The 7,500-nt window shown below is 48.7% G+C and overlaps 1 protein-coding gene across 2 annotated transcripts in view; it reads left to right on the forward strand.

Annotated features, from left to right (window-relative positions):
- Positions 1-7,500, forward strand: part of rhobtb4 (Rho related BTB domain containing 4) — a 62,921-nt gene that overhangs the window by 31,787 nt on the left and 23,634 nt on the right. The gene's annotated exons all lie outside the window — the stretch shown is intronic.

Here is a 7,500-nt window from a genome sequence, read left to right on the forward strand (position 1 = left end):
TTGTCTGCCTGTACCTCCTGCACCACAGACACACACTCTGTCTGCCTGTACCTCCTGCACCACAGACACACACTTTGTCTGCCTGTACCTCCTGCACCACAGACACACACTCTGTCTGCCTGTACCTCCTGCACCACAGACACACACTCTGTCTGCCTGTACCTCCTGCACCACAGACTAGGGTTGCACGGTATACCGGTATTAGTATGGTACCGCGGTTCCCTGCCGTTAAAAAGGATACTATACCACGTTAATTTAGTACCGATACTTAAAAAAATGTCATGGGTTGCGTCAGTGTGCGACCGTGGTGTTTGTTAGCGGAGGAGAGAGACACAGCGGCATTACAGTTGAGAGCCTGTCTCCCACCTCACGTGAAGGCAACACAGCCTTGCCTTGAACCAATGGTGACTCGTGAAAAGTGAAAAAAAGCTCGTCTCTGACTCTGTCTGCTTCATGTGGGGGCGTGTCGACTTTCCTCTCTTCCCTCTCTGCTCGCTCTCTGGCCACAGTCGTTCAGTCCTCACTACAGCACCCCGACACACAGGACAGACGCAGCGAAAATGGCAGCGGCTTCTTCTAGTCTTGCAAGCCGACCAACGCTTGTAGAAAAAGCAGATGCACGAAGCGAAATATGGAAATATTTTGCTTACGTTGCCGACAGCGAAGGCAAGCCCGTGGACACATCCAAACCAGTGTGTAAAAGGTGCTTCAACGTGACGCAAGCGAAAGGATCAAACACATCGAACCTGGCTAAACATCTTGCCGACAGGCACCCCGACCTGTTCAAAGAGTTTAAAGACCGACAGGTTAGCGAACGTGAACGATAAACATACATGCCCTCAAATAAGTCCAACGAGTATTGTGTGACAAGCGAACTTGTTTCACTGAAAAAGTTTGCTTGTCACAATAGCCTACTCGTTTACAGTGAAACACGAGGCAATGTGCTGGAGCACAGATCTCTGCCAAGGAGAAAGTCATGACATGTAACGTTTAGGGGAGGGGACATCAGATGACTGCATACCATGTACAATATTTAATAACACTATGGTCCTCAATGCATAATAATAATAAGCCTACATTTATGTGTGAAAATAATATATATTACTAGATTAACCATAAATCAGGCACTTCATGTTAATGAAGCTTAGGAGCTGCAAGTACAGAGTACTTTTTTTGGATAAAACAAATAGCTATAATAGTGTAGCAGCTGTGTGAAAATATATTTTATTTATATTATTTATAAGTTTAAACGGTTGACATTCCTTTAAAATATGTTTACAGGAGAGATTATGTTAATTTTACACTAGATAATAAAAGTTCTAGCATGTTCAGCGCCACACGTGGTGGCAGTACTACCAGCATGTAGTAAAATGACTACATGGCTGTGCATTACCTTGTTAAATCAATAAAATAAGTTTTAAGTTCCATGTTTTGTCCCCTCTATTTATTCCAATACTTTTCCTGATGTTTTAGTTTTTTGCCGTGGTATCGTTTCAGTATCGGTATCGAGATACTTAGGCAGGTATCGGTATCGAACTCATAATTTTGGTATCGTGACATCCCTACCACAGACACACACTTTGTCTGCCTGTACCTCCTGCACCACAGACACACACTCTGTCTGCCTGTACCTCCTGCACCACAGACACACACTTTGTCTGCCTGTACCTCCTGCACCACAGACACACACTCTGTCTGCCTGTACCTCCTGCACCACAGACACACACTCTGTCTGCCTGTACCTCCTGCACCACAGACACACACTTTGTCTGCCTGTACCTCCTGCACCACAGACACACACTTTGTCTGCCTGTACCTCCTGCACCACAGACACACACTCTGTCTGCCTGTACCTCCTGCACCACAGACACACACTTTGTCTGCCTGTACCTCCTGCACCACAGACACACACTTTGTCTGCCTGTACCTCCTGCACCACAGACACACACTCTGTCTGCCTGTACCTCCTGCACCACAGACACACACTTTGTCTGCCTGTACCTCCTGCACCACAGACACACACTTTGTCTGCCTGTACCTCCTGCACCACAGACACACACTTTGTCTGCCTGTACCTCCTGCACCACAGACACACACTCTGTCTGCCTGTACCTCCTGCACCACAGACACACACTCTGTCTGCCTGTACCTCCTGCACCACAGACACACACTCTGTCTGCCTGTACCTCCTGCACCACAGACACACACTCTGTCTGCCTGTACCTCCTGCACCACAGACACACACTTTGTCTGCCTGTACCTCCTGCACCACAGACACACACTTTGTCTGCCTGTACCTCCTGCACCACAGACACACACTCTGTCTGCCTGTACCTCCTGCACCACAGACACACACTCTGTCTGCCTGTACCTCCTGCACCACAGACACACACTTTGTCTGCCTGTACCTCCTGCACCACAGACACACACTCTGTCTGCCTGTACCTCCTGCACCACAGACACACACTCTGTCTGCCTGTACCTCCTGCACCACAGACACACACTTTGTCTGCCTGTACCTCCTGCACCACAGACACACACTTTGTCTGCCTGTACCTCCTGCACCACAGACACACACTCTGTCTGCCTGTACCTCCTGCACCACAGACACACACTCTGTCTGCCTGTACCTCCTGCACCACAGACACACACTTTGTCTGCCTGTACCTCCTGCACCACAGACACACACTTTGTCTGCCTGTACCTCCTGCACCACAGACACACACTCTGTCTGCCTGTACCTCCTGCACCACAGACACACACTCTGTCTGCCTGTACCTCCTGCACCACAGACACACACTTTGTCTGCCTGTACCTCCTGCACCACAGACACACACTTTGTCTGCCTGTACCTCCTGCACCACAGACACACACTCTGTCTGCCTGTACCTCCTGCACCACAGACACACACTCTGTCTGCCTGTACCTCCTGCACCACAGACACACACTTTGTCTGCCTGTACCTCCTGCACCACAGACACACACTCTGTCTGCCTGTACCTCCTGCACCACAGACACACACTTTGTCTGCCTGTACCCCCTGCACCACAGACACACACTCTGTCTGCCTGTACCTCCTGCACCACAGACACACACTCTGTCTGCCTGTACCTCCTGCACCACAGACACACACACTCTGTCTGCCTGTACCTCCTGCACCACAGACACACACTCTGTCTGCCTGTACCTCCTGCACCACAGACACACACTCTGTCTGCCTGTACCTCCTGCACCACAGACACACACTCTGTCTGCCTGTACCTCCTGCACCACAGACACACACTTTGTCTGCCTGTACCTCCTGCACCACAGACACACACTTTGTCTGCCTGTACCTCCTGCACCACAGACACACACTTTGTCTGCCTGTACCTCCTGCACCACAGACACACACTTTGTCTGCCTGTACCTCCTGCACCACAGACACACACCTTGTCTGCCTGTACCTCCTGCACCACAGACACACACTTTGTCTGCCTGTACCTCCTGCACCACAGACACACACTTTGTCTGCCTGTACCTCCTGCACCACAGACACACACTCTGTCTGCCTGTACCTCCTGCACCACAGACACACACTCTGTCTGCCTGTACCTCCTGCACCACAGACACACACTCTGTCTGCCTGTACCTCCTGCACCACAGACACACACTTTGTCTGCCTGTACCTCCTGCACCACAGACACACACTCTGTCTGCCTGTACCTCCTGCACCACAGACACACACTCTGTCTGCCTGTACCTCCTGCACCACAGACACACACTCTGTCTGCCTGTACCTCCTGCACCACAGACACACACTTTGTCTGCCTGTACCTCCTGCACCACAGACACACACTTTGTCTGCCTGTACCTCCTGCACCACAGACACACACTTTTGCACAACTATCTTAGTGAGGACATTCGTTGAGATAATGCATTCCCTAGTCCTGGGCCTAACCCTAACCACAACCAGCACAACTCAATGCCTAAGCTTAATCCATACCCTAACCTAAACCCATTTCTAACCTACCTAACCCTTCAAACCAAGTCTGAACCTTCAAACAGCCCGTTGAAGGTGTGTGAGAAAGTGCGGACTTGCCAAAATGTCCCCACTTTATTCAAATGTCCTCACTTCCCAGGTATAAAAGTCAAATTGGTTCTCACTAAGATAGCTGTATAAGAACACACACACACACACACACACACACACACACACACACACACACACACTCAGTCAATCCCTGGTGGTGCGGAGTGAAGCAGGTTGATGTTTGAGTGTCGAGTGGGCGTTTGAGCTTCTGTCACAGTCTTTCTATCACTGTGGTCTTGCCTACGCCCATCAATATGGGCCTCTCGCTCTCTTTCACACACACACACACACACACACACACACACACACACACACACACACACACACACACACACGTGCACACAGTTTATGGTCACATTCCATCACTTTGTCCTTGCAGTCTCTTCAGCTGCCCAGCTGGGAAAATGACACCGGCCAGCAGATGATGTCTAGACGTCTGTACAGTTCACTATCAGTCACTGGCTGCTGGAAATGAAACCAGAGCTGTACTGCATACAGTACCTCTCCGCTCCTCTGAGCTGCTCTGGGCGGGAGGGTGGCTCAGTGGTTAGTACCGTACCGTTGCCTCACAGTCACAGCAAGAAGGTTGTGGGTTTGAAGTTGTGCATGTTCTCCCCGTGTTTGCGTGGGATTCCTCCCAGTGCTGCGGTTTCCTCCCTCTAAAGAAGTTGTGTAGTATCGTAATAATAAATAGTGTGTACTGTATCAATGTACCTGTGTGAATATCCATAGTACAGTATACTGTACTTTGTGCTAGTGCGTTAAAGCAGTGACGTGAGTGTGCGTGCGCGCGCGCGCGTGTGTGAGAACTTGCGGTGACTGCCATATGATCGGACCTGACTCGGGACTCGGGGCCCGATGCAGAGCCACAGATGGAAGGTGATATCTGGGGACCCGGTGCCCTTCATCCCCCTGAGAACCCGCCAGCACCGCCTCCCTGTTACATCACTGCTCACATCGCTCCATGCCTCACAGACTGGCCCTAAGCTCATTACTGCAGTGCACACACAGACGCAAGGAACGCACACACACACACACACACGCATGCATGCACACACACACACACACACACACACACACACACACACACACACACACACACACACACACACACACACACACACACACACACACACACACACACACACACACACACACACTTGTAGACTTACATGGGTCAGTGATAGAGGATCTTAAGACTAGGGGTGCTCCGATCCAGCTAAGCCACGATCCGATCCGATTCCGATTCCTGGGGTCACGATCCGATTCCAGAATCGATTCTCGATTCCAACGATTCTCAATTCCAACGATTCTCGATTCCAGAATCTAGAATCGATTCTCAATTATGTAGTTTTATATTGCAATAACACACAAAGGTAAATCTAAGACAAAAAATGACAAATGTATTAATGCTGAAGTTCAAATTCAACTTCTGAAGTATTACAGTCAGGGGCCTAAATTCATTTAGCAAACTAGGGGGGAATTCCCCCTTATGTTCTTCAGATAAGATGGATTTATAGGCTGGGGGGGATCTGTAGACTTTGAGAAGGATTTATAGATTTTGGGGGGAATACATTAACCAGAGTTCTTAAGTGCAAGAGGTGTGGCACCGTGGCAGTACAGTACACAAATGACATGAACATTTGGACACTTATTCAGCCGGTATCTTGCATGTTGCCTTCAGGTGTACTGTAAACATTTTATTTTTTTATTTTATTTTTTTACAATACAAAGAAGAATCGATTCTTGGGAGTTTGGAATCGATCCAGGAATCGTGGCATTAAGAATCACGATCCTTTCAGAATCGATTTTTTGGAGCACCCCTACTTAAGACTATCCACTCCACATGCTCTCTCTCTCTCTCCCCCTCTCTCTCGCTCTCTCTCTGTGTCTCTCTCTCTCTCTCTGAGACCCACACTGCTGATTGCTGCTGACTATAGAGAGAAGCATCAGCAGGAAAAACAAAGTGCTTTGCCCTGAGCAGCCTGAGTTATTGCCCTGAGCAGCCTGAGTTATTGCCCTGAGCAGCCTGAGTTATTGCCCTGAGCAGTCTGAGTTATTGCCCTGAGCAGTCTGAGTTATTGCAGTTATTGTTGTTGGTGTTGCTGTGTTGATCCCAGCGGCATGACTGGCTGATTCCACTGCAGGGCTGCCTGACAGTCCCAAGAATCCACTATAGATGACAATAACAAAGGAAAATGATAACATTTAGAATTTTGGACAGTTTACACCGACTTCAAAATACGGTTGAAATAATTTTTCTGGATGGTTCCGGGGTGGGGATGCCATTCTGCTACTGCAGTTATTTTGGTGAAATTAATGCAAAAGTAGTGTAATAAGTAACGAGTTACTCTACACAGACAGTCATATTGTACAGTAACTTATTACTTTCAAATGAAAGTAACTAGTAACATGTAGTATATTACATTTTGAAAGTAACTTGTCCAACGCTGTCTGCCATTGCCTGTCTGTCTCTTTACACTACTTGTTGTTGTTACTAAACTGCCTGTGTACCACGCCAGGTGCCCACTCGGCCCCTCATCCCTCTCTCCTTAACACAGCGCCAGGCAGCTGCCATGAGCATCATGCAGATAGCAGTTGGATAAGAGCGAGGCTGCAGTAACTTTTTACTGCTTCCTCTCTATCACTCTCCCCTGCCTGACGTGCAGAGACGTACGTGCCTCTGCAGGTGTCACGGCCAGACAGGTGGCAAGTCAAAGACAGGTATTTATAACTGTGAAAGGCACAGTTCTCTCAGTTCCATATGGACTATACAGGATAAACTGCCTCCTTGACAGGCGCACTTCCTCAGCTCACAGCGCACTAAGGTAGGCTGACTCTGCCGTATACTCCCCGCTCGACACCGGCAGACCCAAAAGGGGGCCTGGTTCTGACAGGCAAAATGAAGAGGGAATATTGATGACATGGCATCCATCTCTATGGAATAACAAGCCAGGGCCTTTATGAATGTTTCAGAGGGTCTATTTCTGGGGCCTTGGGCTGGGTCTCGCAACAGTTGATTAGCTGGTTACAGGTCGGCAGTATCAGTATGAATAGCTGGTTACAGGTCAGCAGTATCAGTATCACCTTAACAAAAGCTCTTGTGCCTGCTAACTCCTTATGCATGGCTCGGTTATGCAAGAGAGCAGATTTCTTTTTCCAGTCATGTAAAAGCGGTTATTGGCCTTTGTTTTGACACGGAAATGTTTGTAAGCAGTTTAAATGCAAAGGGGATTTTGATTTTGATAAGCTTTTGCCAGGGCGGTGGCGTGTGGTTTTAAAAGAGGAAGTCAGTTACAGCTGTGTATATACATAAACCACCTCTTTCCTGAGTTAACGCTTACGACTAGAGTTGATTGGGGGCCATTCCTTTCCCTTCCAGTGCAAGCGGCCGACAGTAAATATATCTGACCCCCACAGACGATGCA

Source organism: Poromitra crassiceps, assembly GCF_964638095.1.
Source record: "Poromitra crassiceps genome assembly, chromosome: 10".
Classification (NCBI taxonomy): domain Eukaryota; kingdom Metazoa; phylum Chordata; class Actinopteri; order Beryciformes; family Melamphaidae; genus Poromitra; species Poromitra crassiceps.